At 48.9% G+C, this 16,160-nt stretch overlaps 1 protein-coding gene across 1 annotated transcript in view; it reads right to left on the bottom strand.

Moving 5' to 3' along the window:
* The window catches only part of ANO2 (anoctamin 2), a 364,608-nt gene that overhangs the window by 53,343 nt on the left and 295,105 nt on the right, over nucleotides 1-16,160 (bottom strand). The window lies entirely within an intron of this gene.

The following is a 16,160-nucleotide window of genomic DNA, read 5'->3' on the forward strand; positions in this document are numbered from 1 at the left end:
TCCTTTATATCCTTTAATATCCAGGTGAGTTACTACCACACTCTCCAGATCAGACCATACAACACTCGCCAGATCACACAGTACCGCATCCTCCAGACCACACAGTACCACAGTCTCCAATTCACACCATATCAAACTCTCCAGATCACACAGTACTGCATCCTCCAGACCACACAGTACCACAGTCTCCAATTCACACCATACCAAACTCTCCAGATCAGACAACACTGAGATTTTACTTGAACCAAGGTCCCTAGTCAAAAAGCTTATTAGCCACTGAACTAGAGTTACAAGGATACCATGACTTGATTCCTCTTTCTCTCTTTCATTTCTAGCAGAAAAAATGCTGAATGAATTTTAGCACTAATTTGGATGAATGCAGGAAAGCATTCATCTGCATGTGCTCTAGGTAACCTAAGACATTTCCCGGTCATTCACTCAAATGATGAAGGCTTGTTATGGACAAGATGAGTGAAATAAACAGCTTGAGCCTAGGATCTCAGACTCGTAGGTCATGGGCCCAGGGTGTTCTATCAGGTCCAAGCAGAGGAGTGAGCTGGCATTCCCAGAAGGACTCGGAGACACTAAGCAGAAACCTCACAGGTGCCTTCAGAAGACTAGAGACACAGGAAGCTCCAGTGGACAACTGTTCAGGACACTTAGGAGGGACTCCATAGACCGTGACAAATGGCATGGCAAGGACAAGAGGTGACAGGGTGTTCTTAGTCCATTTGGGCTGCTATAACAAACTACCCTAAACTGAGTGTTCATGAAAACCTGGCATTTACTTCTCAAATTCTGGAGGTTTGAAAGTCTGAGATCAAGGTAGATTTGGTGTCTGGTGAGGGCCTGTCTTTTGGTTCATAGACAGCACCTTCTCACTGTCCTCTCCTGGTCAAGGGGAAAGGCATCTCTCTCAGGCCTCTTACATAGGACTCTTTCCCATATGTGTGCTCTGCCCTCATGACCTTATCACCTCCCAAACACCATACCTCCTAATACCATCGCCTTGGCGGTTAGAATTTCAACATAGGAATTTTGGGGAACACAAATATTAGGCTTATAGCACAGGGCCACAGTCTTCAGAGGTAGAAGAAAAGCACTAATACTACATCATGTGGACCAAGAAGCACAGCCTGAAAGTGTGCTGAGCACAGATACGTGACGACAGGGCCATGCCACCTGAGGAATTCCGTGTCCAGATGAGACGAGTGTATGGGCCCCCTAACTTGCCTGCTCCACAAATTCACATATAGCTTTTGTAAGTATTGCTGAAGGAATGGACACAAAACTTTGTTTCTTCCATGGAATACCCCTCCCTCATCCACCTCCTTATGCAGAAATCCTTTATATCCTTTAATATCCAGGTGAGTTACTACCACACTCTCCAGATCAGACTGTACAACACTCGCCAGATCACACAGTACCGCATCCTCCAGACCACACAGTACCACAGTCTCCAATTCACTCCATACCAGACTCTCCAGATCAGACAGTACAACACTCGCCAGATCACACAGTACCGCATCCTCCAGATCACACAGTACCACACTCTCCAATTCACACCATACCAAACTCTCCAAATCACATAGTGCCACACTCTCCAATTCATACTATACCAAACTCTCCAATTCATACCATACCAAACTCTCCAATTCATACCATACCAAACTCTCCAATTCATACCATACCAAACTCTCCAAATCACACAGTGCCACACTCTCCAGATCACAGTGCACCACCTTCTCCAGATTACGCTATACCACACCCTCAAGATCACACCATACTACACCTTCAAGATCACAGTGTACTATCTTCTCCAGATTACACCATACCGTACTCTCCAGATCACACTGTACCACACACTCCAATTCACACCATACCAAACTCCCCAGATCACTGTGTACCACCCTCTCCAGATTACATCATACTGCACTCTCCACGTAACACTGCATTACAACCTCAAGATCACACCGTACCACACTCTCCAAATCACACAGTGCCACGCTTTCTTTCTGGAAGCATTACTAGATGCTTTCAGCAGGTAGTTAGTATCCTTGTTTTCTTCTGTTATGCTTTATATGTCCCTGTGTTAACTACTCACACCCATGCCCTTTGAAAACTGACAACAGTCATTATCATTGATTCCTCCAGTCCATGTGTTTGGAGTCTTCCTAAGGCAAGGATTTAGGAAGAAGTAGATTATTTGAGAGGGCTCCCAGAAAGCTTTGTAAAGGAGTGGGATGGTGAGAACGAGGAGAGTGGAAACCTAAGATAAATGTGCTCATGAACAGGGTAATGCTGCATCATCTGGGGTTCAGCCCCACTGGAGACCTCCTAAGAAACTGTGAAGCAAACCTCCAAATTTGCACACTGAAATGGGAGATCAAACAGGAGCCCCTCCCTGGCTGAAGGTCACCTTTGGGGCTAACTCCCTGGCTCTTCCAGCCTGTCCTATGCACGGGTGAACCTGCTCCCACAATCAGAGAACGCTCATAGACAGAGAGTGGCAGGAAGCCATTGGTACAGAGGAACCATCTGAAGGTCACCTCCAGGGTGGGCCAGTGGGAGGTGGGTGCTGCAAAAAAGCATCTGCTCTCATCCTCTGTGTATGACAGAGGGCACCATACATAGGTGTGCACTGTCATTCCCTCACTTAACCCTCACCTCCCTGGGTGAGGTAGGTATTACGTGTCACTTCTGTAGATAAAGGGAATTGAGGCCCAGAGAGGTTACAGCCTTGCTCAAGATCACATAGCAGGTAAGTGACAGAGGTAAGATGTGAACCCAGATCTGCCTGCCTCAAAAAAATAGTTTTGAACAACATCAACTTTTTGCAATCAGAACGTTTGACCCATTGTTGTTTTCATCACACACTCTCACTTCCCCACCTTCCACTCCCAGTCCAACCTGATGCGCCTAAGAAATACTTGTCCTTTGTAGGTCATGTTCATCAAGCACCAGCTGTGCGTCAGGTGCCAGGCCAAAATTAATAAAGGCTTCCCCCTTCCTTCAAGGAGCTTCACCGAGCAAGGTCTCTGGAGAGGCTTTTGCTCACTGCCAATTCTCTCCCAGATTGACCTGTCAGTAGCAGAGTATCATCTCCTGTCTCATGGCAGAAAGAGTCTTAGGGAAACGCTGCATTGCCATGTTCGTTTCCCACACAGCACAGTGAGCCCAGATTACATCATACTGTACTCTCCACGTAACACTGCATCACAACCTCAAGTCTTCCTTGCCTTAGGAAGACTCCAAACACATGGACTGGAGGAATCAATGATCCTACAACACTGTCTTGAGTATTAGGAGATGACGCCACTGGCAGCGATGAGTGCTCTTACTGGTGCATTACCAACGACTCTCTCACACTGCACAACTGCATGTGTAAAGATGGCCCTTTAGAGGAAGACTGAAGCACCTAGGCCTCCCCTGAGTCTTGAAGAGCCTCTCATGTGTCCAAGGCTTGAAGACCACCAATGTAGGGTTCTTTGTGTGGGGACTAAGCTGCCAGAGAACTCAATGGGACTGAGAACTGTAGTGAATAGGATTACTTTGCTGAGCATCTTCAACTGCATAATGCATTGTTTAGGAAATATCGTGTTTGGTAAAAATGTTGTAAAAGATTTAACAAAAATACAGGTAGACACATACAGATTTTAATATTAAAAATTCATCTATAGCAAGGGTTGTTGCAGGAAGAATAACCCTGGAGTGCAAGAGCAGACCCCCAAGAGTCTTGTGTGAGGCCTCCCCAGCCTCCTGGGTGAGATGGGGAGGTAGAGATTGGCCAGGGGCTCATCACACGCATTCCCTCCTCCTATATACACAGCTAGGTGGGGGTAATATGAAGGAGCTGTGGCCAGAGAGACATGAGTGGAGGTGGCATATGCTGTTTCCAAGCCTGGGCCCCAGTGTTTCCTGTGAGATCCTCTCCTCTCTCTATCTCTCTTCCCTCATCTCCTAGGGAAAATGTCAATAGTACCACCGGAAAGAGGAAGCCCAGATTCCTGAATCACCATGTGGAAGGCTGTCCTCCAAACGTCTGGCTTAACTACAATAGGAGCAAGAACTAAATGTTGGAGGTTTACAACATGTCTCCTGAATATGCTCCCACATTTAGATGTGCTGAAACTGACTACTGCAGCTGGTAAGGGAAACTGGGACAGACAGGTTGTTTGTCTTGTAACTTTCCTAAATGAAGAGAAGACTTGCCCCAACTCAAGCCCTCGGAAACTATGGATAGTGTTTCTGAGCAGGCCCAGAGGTCACTGACGGTGGCTAGAGCCGAAGTCCAAGGCCTATATGCCTGATGAGCCAGTGATCAGTTGTAGGTGAGGAGAAGTGTGTTTGAGAGAAACAGTGTTTGCGTGTGACACTCTAATACCGTCTAGTATAAATCACTGGGAACTGATTCCAACATCATCCAAACAACACATCCTCCAAAACTGAGCAAGTTAAACAACATTTTGGAGTTCTAAGAAAGACCTGCAGTAATTCAGAGAGGAAATTTCTAAGCTGTTAGACACAGTAGTAAAACAGTATCAGTGGAGAATGGCAGCAGAGCCAGGGGACCAACAGCACCTGTCATGGTCCGAGCCTGATCAGAGACCTATTAAAGAGACAGGCAGGGGTGAGACCTCAGGACCCACAGCCCTGGGAAGGGACATGAGAGTGGGAAAGCTAAGCAATCCTTTGGTGCTACTTTGCAAAGAGCATTGGCCGCTAGGGACTCTGGAGACAGCAGCGTAACTCTACAGGGGTTGAATTAGAATTCTATAGGGGTTGAATTGGAATTCTACAGGGGTTGAATTGGAATTCTATAGGGGTTAAATCAGAATTCTACAGGAGTTGTACTGGAATTCTACAGGAGTTGAATTGGAATTCTATAGCAGGAGTTGAATTGGAATTCTACAGGAGTTGAATTAGAATTCTACAGGAGTTGGAAAAGTCTTCTGTGATATTCCTCTGCTGGTGGCAAGTTTTGTAGTTTTCTCCTTCTGATCCCGCCTGGGTGGGTATGGCCCCCTGAGATAAAAGATCTGGGTGATCCCGTGCTGCTTCACCAAATAATCATCTGGATAATGATTTGTGCCCACTGTTTCCAGCTAGCACTGCCGCTTCTGTCATTTCGTCTTTAGTTATGTATGTTAGCAAACGCCCCACAAGATCTTTAGCTTCTTAGGCCTTTCCCCTCCCTGCCATCAAGAGGCCAGATCCTCCCTGCCTGATTTGTGCCTATCAGGTCCTCACCTGCCTGAACATGTCACATCCCCATCTTCGGCCTGATTCTCATTCCCCTTAACTACAGGAGACAATTCTGAGGCCCAGTGGAAGTGTCTGCCATTGACAGATCACTTTCGGTTTCGAGATCTCATCACTCTGCAGCCTCATACGGCTCTGAACCCTCACGTTCACCACACTCCCACTCTTGCCCCACCCCCGCATAGTTTGGAGGGCTTTTCTCCGTGAGCAAGGTCCCAGAGAGACACCTTCCGGGCAGACCCCAGCTATTGCCAGATGTGCTCTATGATGAACATGCATTGGATGAATAAATGAGTGAATGAATAATAGGAAAAATGTGTTTGGAAGAATGAAAAAAAAATTTGTCCCATATTAAAAATTCCCTGTCATATTCCAAGGAGGACAAATTCTTTTTTTTTTTTTTTTTTTTTGAGACGGAGTCTGGCTCTGTCGCCCAGGCTGGAGTGCAGTGGCTGGATCTCAGCTCACTGCAAGCTCCACCTGCCGGGTTTACGCCATTCTCCTGCCTCAGCCTCCCGAGTAGCTGGGACTACAGGCGCCCGCCACCTCGCCCGGCTAGTTTTTTGTATTTTTTAGTAGAGACGGGGTTTCACCGTGTTAGCCAGGATGGTCTCGATCTCCTGACCTCGTGATCCGCCCGTCTCAGCCTCCCAAAGTGCTGGGATTACAAGCTTGAGCCCGTAATCCCAGCCAAGGAGGACAAATTCTAAGGAGGGACTTTTTTCTGAGCAGATGACAGGTGTAACGATATGACAGGAGCAGCCAGAAGACTCAAACTCGCTGACCTAACATAAGAGACGGGGGTGCTGGAGTTGGAGGCAGGACCCAGAAGGGTGAAGGCCAGGGCGACGGGAGGGGAAGGGCATAGAGGAAATGGACTGACAGGTGTGGGGAGGGCCCACTGGGAGTTTTCATTAAGTGCCACTGTGAGGTTTGCAGCGTGACCTCTTTGTGTGCCTCTCCACGGAATTTTCAATAATGATTCCTTAAAAGTGTTCTGGATTTGCTCTTGGGGGACTGCTGAAGGACTGGGTTCTACTTGGAGATGAGCATGGGGAAGCAGCAGCGACTGATCTGGGTAACAAATGAGAGAGATGAGGGAAACAGGCAGACACCGGGGAAGGCAGAGGAGGAGAAGAGGAAGAAGAAAGAGAAGGCAAGGGGGAGAAAGAAGGAAGAAGAGGGAGGAGGGATGAAAGAAACGGGAAGGAGGAAAGAGAGAACTTTTCAATAGGATGTTTTTTCTTTTTCTTTTTTTTTTTTTCCTTTTTTCAATAGGAATTTGAGCCTCTGTCCAGTGTGCCTGAGGCATCCATTTTAACAATAACACAACCACATCTCATCTCTTTTAAATATTTTGGGGACAAGAAAACTTAAGCCCATATCACCTAAAAAAAAATAAGCAATCAGCTCTGAGGGTCTGAAAATTTGGGAAACATATCTAGAAGGTGATCGGGATGCGATGTGGAGTGGCATGTTCAAAGCATCCCCTTTGAACCGTGTGTCCTCAGATCTCCCAGTCCCTACAGGAATTTCCTCAAAGTTCCCTGCAAAGAGGATCTAGTCATTTCAGAGGCCTTTCCTCCAACTGGAAATGAGTGATTCCATTCCTCCATACTGATAAGTCATAGGCCTGGCTATTATTTATGAGTTTTATTTCTAAAAAACAGCCTGTGCCTGTGCTTTAGGGCCACGAGCCACCATAAATAAGGAGCATTTCCAATAAATGATCCAAATCCATGTGACAGGCCACAAAATCAGCTTGGCGCCCCAGCTTGGAGCAGCTCTGAGTCATAGTGTGTGCTTGGCCGAGTCTTCTGGGAAAGGGGTCTCAGGAAACACCTCCCAGTGAGGGAACAAATGCAGGTTTGAGGCAAGGAGAGATGCCACAGCCTGGAGCTCCACTTTGGCTTCTGGATCCCTTTCATAAGCCAACACAGAGGGCCTCACCTGCCTGTGACAGAGACTACATGGCTGAAGAAATGGGGCAAGTGGGCAGGTGTGGTGGCTCATGCCTGTAATCCCAGCACTTTGGGAGGCTGAGGAGGGCAGATCACTTGAGGCCAAGAGTTTGAGACCAGCCTGGCAAACATGGCAAAGCTCCGTCTCTATGAAAAATAAAAAAATTAGCTGGGTGTGGTGGTGCACATCTATAGTACCAGTTACTCAGGAGGCTGAAGCACGAAAATTGCTTGAACTCAGGATGCAGAGGTTGCAGTGAGCTGAGATCATGCCACCGCACTCCAGCCTGGATGACAGCAAGGCTCTGTTTCAAAAAAAAAAAAGAAAAGAAAAGAAAAGAAGAAAAGAAAAGCAGGAAAGAAATGAAGAAATGGAGCAAGTGTTCCCAGAGGCCAGGTGGGATGGGGTGATGTCTGAAGGTCAGGAAGGGCTGTCTGCATCTCAGGCCACTAGGCAGGATTCCTCGTAAGACAGACTTCTGGAGGGGTCTGAATTTGAACCCCATGAAAAAATGGTCCATCCTTGCACTTTGAACAACTCCAAATAAAGTACCTTTAGATTCCATGGCTACGGGGATACGAAGGAGGGGAATGTAATGGAGAGAGGGTGAGGAGGTAGACAGGCAACCCTCGCTGTTATTCATGTGCCCTTAACATAGCACCTCCCCCGGGAAGCACCCCAGGTTGATTAGAGGCCATCTGGAAGTTTCACCTGCTTCCGACCTGTGGAACAGGATCCCAACAAAGAGGGCAGACTCCACTTCCGGCCAGAAAGGACAATCAGAGGGAATTTCTGTGCAGAGCCATTCCCACCATCAGCCCTTTTAAGTGTTAATCCTCTGCTGCATCGTGTCATGAAAAAATATGAGTGCAAATGACCCAGCTGTAAACTGCCTTAGAAAACAATTAGTATGAAAGCCCAGCTTCATCCCAGGGGGCCAGCTCAGGACTGGAAGTCCCCAGAGCTCCACCCTAATCATATGGAAACAGCACGGCCAGGAGAGGACGCCAGCTGCAGGCTCTGAGTCTTGGAAAAGCAGCTCCTCCTGACTGGCGTCTTCGACAGCCCAGCTGGCAAACGCATAACGATGGCAGCAACACAGAACAAGAGGATGCCCAAGCAAAAGTGCTTGCTCTTCCCCTTACCTCTCCCTAAGGCAGGTCATGCCTTTGCAAACAGCAATGTTTGCTGACAGCACAACCATCTGGGCTGCCCTTCATTTGGGAATGGGGGGCAGGTGGAGGGACTATCTGGGTACCTGGTGTGAGGCTGTTGCCTTGGTAGTGCCATGGGTAGGGTGGAAATCACCCTAGGAGAAGTCAGCCAGCTGGGTGACAAGGCAGCCAGCTCATAGCCTGAGGGAGCTGAGAGTGCCTGAACTGGGGATCTGGAGGATGTACCTGAGATACTCCTGCGGCCCCAGAGAGCTTCCTAGCACAGGGGGCCTACCCCTCAGAGTCAGGGAGGTAACTCTTGCCCCTATGCAAAGGAGCATGAGACCTGCTGTGCTGGCTAGCAGCCTAGGCCAGGGTGACAGCGCCCCCGGAGGCGCTTTTAAGAAAAAAAGGGACCTAAACAGGAAGGGAGCCCTGGAGACAGAGACAGAGACAGAGAGAGAGACAGAGAGACAGAGACACATTCTGTTATGGGCCAATCATGAGAATCCTCCTATATCCAGCACCTACTATGTGCCAAGGACCATACAAGCACTTGACAATTTCCCTGAGATGTTTTTCCCTGTGGCAAGGACAGGAGTGAGGAGAGAGCAGGAAGGTGTGCCCCGTCCCTGATCACAGACACCCCTAACACCCCTGAGTCATCTGGCAAATGCACACACTGGTCTAGAACCCGAGGGAGGAGGCATACAGTCACTCCATCCTCAGCCCACCCCTCACGTCTTCCCAGAGGAAAACCACCCAGAGGACATTCTCCCGTCTTTCCCACCATTATCTTCTCTCACTCGACAAATACCTATTGAGGATGATCATGTGCCAGGCACCGGGCACCAGGTGTGCAGTAGTGGACAATCCAGTAAGCTCCTGCCATGTGGAGCTCCCAGTCTAGACGGGCGAGGGAGACAACTGCAACCATTTTAGACAGCGGTGGGTGTTGAAGGAATATGTAGTGATATGAGAAGCAGAAGGAAAGGGCAATGGGAAGGCTGTTTTGGTCAGAGTGGTCAGGAAAGGCCTCTGAGGAAGTGACCTCTAAGCTGAGACCTGCAGGGTAAGGAGGAGCCAGCTCCAGGGGCTGGGGAGAACTCCAGGGGGAGACACCAGCCTGGGCAAAGCCCTCATGGAGAACCCCCAAGGCTGTGCAAGGAATTGGCCGGTCCACACAACTGGAGCATCCTGAGCCTGGTGGAAGTGCTGGGAGGGGGAACTGGAGAGGAAGGCTGGAGAGTCAGTGTGGGGCTCTGTGAGCCACAGGAAGTACAATGGGAAGCTGTTGTAGGTTTCTGAACGGGGGAAGGATGTGATGAAATTAAATTTTTTAAAAATCACAGAAAGTGAACTGTGTGGGGTGGAGTGTGGCGGGGAGACAGAAGTGGGAGCAGAGAGACAAACTGTGAGTGTGTCGTTGTCCAGGCACAAACCAGTCAATGTGAGGATGAAACTTGTGAAAAGTGGTCAGATCGGGGATATGTTTGAAGGTAGAATGAACAACACTTACCAGCAGAAGGGATCCTAGGGGTGAGAGAGAGAGAGCGCCAGGGAGTGAGAGTGCCAGGGAGAGATGGAAAGACAGAGCCAGGATGGCACTTGGACTTGGAAGTCAGCATTTGGGTGGCTGGTGGTGCCATCTCCTGAGATGGGAAGAATCGGTGAAAGGCACCAGGTTTGGAGGAAAAATTATGTGTTCAGAGTTGGACACATTAAATTCCTGGTCCTGTGCTTCTCCTTGGCCCCTGTGATACTGTCCCCCAAAACCCAAAACCCCCAAACCCCGACTCATGACCCAAGGCCATTAGAACATTGTATGAACTGAGAATCATCCTGTGAAGTACCCAGCCAGCTTGGAGGAGTCACCACCTCAAGCAAGTCTAAGCCTCAATGTCAAGGTTGGACTGGGTGACTTCCCAGGTCCTTCCTGCTTCTGGTCTTCTGTGCTCTACCATATGATTCATGAGGCTTTGACGGAAGAATAGAGGGGGACCCTGGGCTGGAAGTCAGAAGACCTTTCCGTCCTAGAGTTCCCAGATATGGGAATTTATCTTTCTGAGCCTCAGTGTCCTGATTCATAAAATGATACTTTCCTTCAACATTTGTTGGGAAATGCAGCATGGAAAGAACCAAGCATAGCGTAAAGGCTCAAAGATTTGCTCTTATGATGATGGCACAGCAAGGTGCTCCGTCAGAGATTTGCACATTTGTTTCTACTTCTTTAGTAAAAGAGATGCTAGCAAGTTAGCTAAAAATCCCCTACAGAGCCCTCTTAGAAGGTTGGGGGGCACATTTTGGCATCACTTGGGGTGGTGAGGTCCCTAGGAATCACCGAGGGCCAGGGAGGTGAAACAGGGAATCGTGGGATCTGTGGCATTTTGAAAAATGGAGGTGGCAAGCTGTGTGCTCCCAGGGTGGGTTCCCAGGGAGAGCAGGGGCCCTTGCTATGGGTCTGGGTGTCAGGTGGCATCCTGGAGATGAGGGTGGAGGTAACATATGTGTCCTAGAAACAAGAAACCCTGACAGCTGCAGCCCCTGGACTGAGCCCACCCTAAAGGAGAAGAGTGTCCTCCCTGGAAGAGCCCATGCTGTCCAGGCCTGGAGTAAGGAGGGGCCGCCTCAGCAGCAGTCCAGCCTCTCCCATCAGAGGGGTGTGGCCAGTGGCCAGCAGCAATGTTCTGTAGCAGTGAGACCCAAGGAGCGAAGGGCAGGTTCTACCCAGGAATCTCTCTGTTTAACTTCGGATGCTGGCCTGACCCCTCTACCACTCAGGATTGCAGCAGAAAACAATTCCCCTTGGATGGTTCAAAGGATGCGACTCTGACGAAGCCCTTACTCACAGCAGTGAAGAGACGAGGAGAGGAAATGGCTTGGCTGATGCCTAGGAAGAACCAAGAGGGAGAATTCATCCTGCAAGAGCTGCAGTTACGAAGAGATGCATTTTCTCCAGAGATGTGGGAGGGTCAGGGAGAGGCAGAGGAAAACACTCCAGTTCCCTAGTGAGGTAGAGAGGGGATCTGGGGAGAAAAGGTACAAACGAAGGAGGACCACAGCCCGCCCTTCTCTTCTGGATGCTTTAGTCCCTGGGCTCCTAGAAAATCCAAAGAGAGGGAGAGGAAGAGGAAGATACTGGACTTCTTGCTAACAGGAGAGATGAGTGCTCCGAGGACTTAGTAGGGAAATGAGAGACATGTTCATGGTCACAGCTCATGTTCGGGAAGGAATTATTACCAGTTACACTAAGTGTTCTAAACAGCGGGATTAATGACCGTAGTCTTATATAACTGGTAGGGGTGCTCCACATACTTGGGCTATAACTGTACTCACATCGTTTTATTAGTAGTCACAGCCTCCTGCCATCCTCTCTCTTTCCCAGGCAACATTTGGAATAATTTAAGCCAACATCATGGAGGGGCCCCCCAACAAGCACAGAATCCCCCCTGGTCACACCCTGGGAGGTTCTTTCTCCCCCACAGGCTGAGGCCACCCAGAGAGCCAGGAGCCCCAGAGAACCAAGATCCCGGTGCAAAGCAGGAAGAGAATACAAGCCAGCAGACCTAACTTTCAGGCCAGATTGCAAATGACCAGCACTGTGGTGTCCCCCCAAGAAAGGTATAGGCCCCATTCCCCTCTCCAGCTCACGCCGGCCAGGCCCACCCATGTCCTGTGCTGGACTCTGTCCCTGATCAGGCTCCACTGCAGAGAGCAGATCCCCCCTCCCAGAGCACTGCATCTAATAAAGCCAACACTTTCACCCCATGCCCCCAAAACAAACACTATCCACATTTAGAAAATTAGATTCATATATACCCCTAATATTCTTCTTTAAAGAATGTTTGGTGCCCCGGCATTTGTATCTGTGATACTGACTTTTCCCCCATCCTTTTCCTTTCCTCCTGCTCTTCTCTCCTCAGTAAGAATATATTGCCTTTTGCTAGAGTAGCTTAGAACTGGAGGAAAAGTTTAGACTCAAAACTTGCCGGGAGGGGCCAGGCACGCTGGCACATACCAGTAGTCCCAGCATTTTGGGAGACTGAGGCAGGAGAATCACTTGAGCCCAGGAGTTCAAGACCAGCCTGGGAAACAAAATGAGATCCCCTTCTCTACAAAAAGTTTTTAAAAAATTTAGCCAGATGCCATGGCGCACACCAGGAGTCCCAGCTACTCAGGAGGCTGAGGTGGGAGGATCCCTTGAGCCCAGGAGTTCAAGGCTGTTGTGAGCTAGGATCATGCCACTGCACCCCAGTCTGGGCAACAGAGCGAGACCCTGTCTATTTTTGAAAAAAGAGAGAGAGATTCCTGGTGGCCTTTCAAATTTTTAAAAGATTTCTTTCTTTTTTAAAACTTATAAGCATGCAGGACCCCATGAAGCTCCACTGTCCCTGTGCATGTGAGACAGACGGCTGCACTCACAGCTTGCCTCCCCGCTGTCTTCCCTGCCTGGGGCACCTGACCCATGTGGTTGTCCCCATCCCCAGAAACACTCCACCTCTTGTCATTCACATATGTGAGTGCACCGCATTTTAAATCTTCTGGAGCCTTTGTGGTGTTTCCTTTTGCTCTCCCAATAAATTTAAACTTTTCTGGGGAACAAGGACAGCTACATATTAAAAGGCAGTAGAGTGTCATGGTTTTAGCAAGGACAATGAGGCCAGACTTACCACTTATCAGTCCCATGACCTTGGGCCTCTCATTTTCTGCTGTGTCTTCAGTCTTCCTGTCTCTAAATGGGAGTGTTAAGATTACCTACCCGACTGGGGCTGTTTTAAGGATTAAACATACAGATATATGGAAAGTGCTTAGAACAATGTTTGGTTTGGGGTAAGCAGTATGTGTGTGTGTATGTGTGTGTGCGTGCATGTGTGTGTGTATGTGTGCGTGTGTGTGTGTGTGCACGCGCACGTGCGTGCATGTGTGTGGGCAAGTGTGTATGTGTGTGAGATATAGGGTAAGCAGGGTGTGCATCAACACACATTCATGCACACTACTAACTGTATGCTTTGGTCAAGTTTCTAAACCTCTTCAGCCTTCTCATAAGTAAAATCAAAGAAATGACTCATTCCCAGTGTTACTGTCATGTGGGGCAAAGTACGCAAACCGGTGTTGGTATGAGGTGGGCACTCAACCAATCTCAGGGCCTTTCCCCATCCCTCCTTTCACTCTCGTCCCTGGCCCCACTTCAGGAGCATCTGGGGCAGTGACAGTCAGGAGTGGGCTATCAGCAATGTCTAAGCAGCTCCCAAGCACAGCCATTTTCACAAAAACCTTGACTTGACTAATACTTTTTTTTCAAGCACTTACAATGAGCTCAACCCTGTGACTTGGAGAGACTGGATGGCAAGGGAGGGATGAAGTGCACCAGCCAGCACTCTGCACAGAGTTTCGGAAAAAAAGACAAGGAGGAAAAGGAGGCAGAACGCCAAAAGCATTTTGAGTATTCAGTCCAGAAGCCTGCCATCAGCCGTGCCTTCTCCATCCTGCCTCCTATTGGAAGAATTCTCCAATGCTAGAGTACAGACAGGCCCCCTTTCCAGGCCAAGCCTGACCATTGCCTACGTTGTTACACTAAGATCCTATAGTTTTCCTTCTCCCAGATGTATGGCTCAAAGGCATAATACACCCCTGCATCCTGACCCGAGGAGGAAGCACACCTTGCACCAGTCAGCTCCACTGCCTTCTTGCCTCCCGCCCTGTCCTCCCAACATGCTGCAGCCCGTCCTGTTTGCTGTATGTCTACAGGCCCAGTGACCTGCCCAGATTTTGCCTGCTTCCTCCCCCAGGACTTGGACCCTTTCTCTACAGCCACCACCTGTATCCCCTCCTGGAGTGAACGGATCACTGGGGACTAAGAGACCTTGTCCCACCCGTCCACTGGAATCCTACGCCTGCAGCACTCAAAATCCAATACTGATGCTTGCTGAAGTTGGCCACACACTCTGTACACTGTGCCTTGGCCAGCCGGGCTCCCTCTCAGACACAGTTCCAGAGCTTCATGCATTTCCCCAGAAAGCCCCCTTCCCACCACCCTGGGGTTCAGCTCAGTCCTGCTTCACCAGTGCTGTGTTGCCTCCAGATTCCAGCATGCCTTGCATGTAAGTTCCTGACTATTGTTATGGCAGCCAGGGGGACAATCACTGTGTTTATCTGCCACTGCTGCTAGTGGTAGAGATCATTCTCAAGGAAATTAACAAATCTTGCCTTGTGTGATATATATTTGTAGCAAGAATGGACCTCAGATAGGCCTGACACCTCAGCCTCTTGAAGGATGCTCCCAGGAAACTGGTCTTCCATTACTCAGCCCTGTGGGAAACACTTGGGTACTTACTGGGGTTATTGACACCAGCTGTTTGCACCTGGTGAGCAAAGCGCATACTCACAGCCTCCTCAACTATCAAGAGATCTGGGGCAGGAAGCCAAGCGGGTGTTAAACCCAGCGTGAGAATGGCAAAGGAAGTCTTAAGCCTGGCAGACTTCTCATTCCATTAGGTGGCATTATCCATAGCTTTATGTCCGCGTGGAGCCTGGGGGAACCCTGTAACCGTATCTCTGCCTGTGGGGCTACTGCTGGGACCTACTCTGTGGGACCGTCTCTGTTAGTGTGGGTATTCTTTGCCTTTAAGGAAACTTTAAGTCTCCTGATACCCTTGGTGCCTCTTTCAGTCACTATCCCATTGTGTCAACTTTGCACTGGCCTTATGCATCTCAATAAGATCACACATCCTTCTGTAGGAAGACAGAGTTGAAATAAGGAATACATAAATGTTCACCGTAGCCTTTACTGTGGCTGAAAAGATACCTAGCCTATGGGCATTCCTTGAAAAACATCTTTTTGCATGCATGAATGAAGAGAGAGACGTATTTCACCAATGACTGCATTGACAAAAATGTGCTAAGATCTGCCATGGGCCAGGCACTGTGCAGGAAATAAAAATAAATGAAAGACAGGGTCACTGTTCTCAAGAGCCTTGCAGCCTGTTGGGAACAAGCAGCAGAGACCTTTCCTGCTTACAGAATGGCCATGTCCTTTCACACATTTTCCAAGTTCTTCATAATTAGGCTGATTCTAGCCAGTGAGCTGTGAGCAAACGGGAGGAATGATGATGCTTGGAGGCTGAAACATTTTACAGCCCCAGTCAATGCTCCAGCTGTCTTTTCTTGACATCGTGTCCACGGCAGCCCCCATCAGTCTAGGTCCCTGAGCAACTGTGTGCAGCAAAGACCCCTGCCTGATCGCACTAGATACACGGGCTGAACAAGAAGACAGATGACTTTACAGATGCAACCAAGATTTCAAGATGAATTTGTAACCCCAGCAGAGTCTAGTCTATTCTAACACTGGGAAGACACATATATGTGAAATGTGATAAGATCAGATAGTACCTGATTAGCATCCAATGAGTAGTGTGGATAAGACGCTCCAAGCTTAGCCTTGAACTGCAGGGTTTGCCTTTACTGTTCCATCTTCCTAAGGGTTCTCCTTCCAGATCCTTTTGTGGGTGGCTCCCTCCTGCCATCCAGGTCTCAGCTATAAATTTAACACCTTGAAACACCTTTCCTGACCAACTCCTCCAGAGTGCACAGCCCCAGACCACTGTCTGTCTCATCACACCTTCCTCACATTCTGTGGAATGGCCCTGCTTGCTGTCCATCTTTCCCTTGCCACAGTGAAAGCAAAATGAGAGCAGGGACCTTGTCGCTTGTCCCTGCTGTGTTTTCAGAACTGTGCCTGGCACAGAGCAAGCACTCCATCAACAGCTGACGGATGAACCCAGA

The sequence above is a fragment of the Piliocolobus tephrosceles genome, chromosome 10 (assembly GCF_002776525.5).
Source record: "Piliocolobus tephrosceles isolate RC106 chromosome 10, ASM277652v3, whole genome shotgun sequence".
In the NCBI taxonomy this organism is placed as follows: Eukaryota; Metazoa; Chordata; class Mammalia; order Primates; family Cercopithecidae; genus Piliocolobus; species Piliocolobus tephrosceles.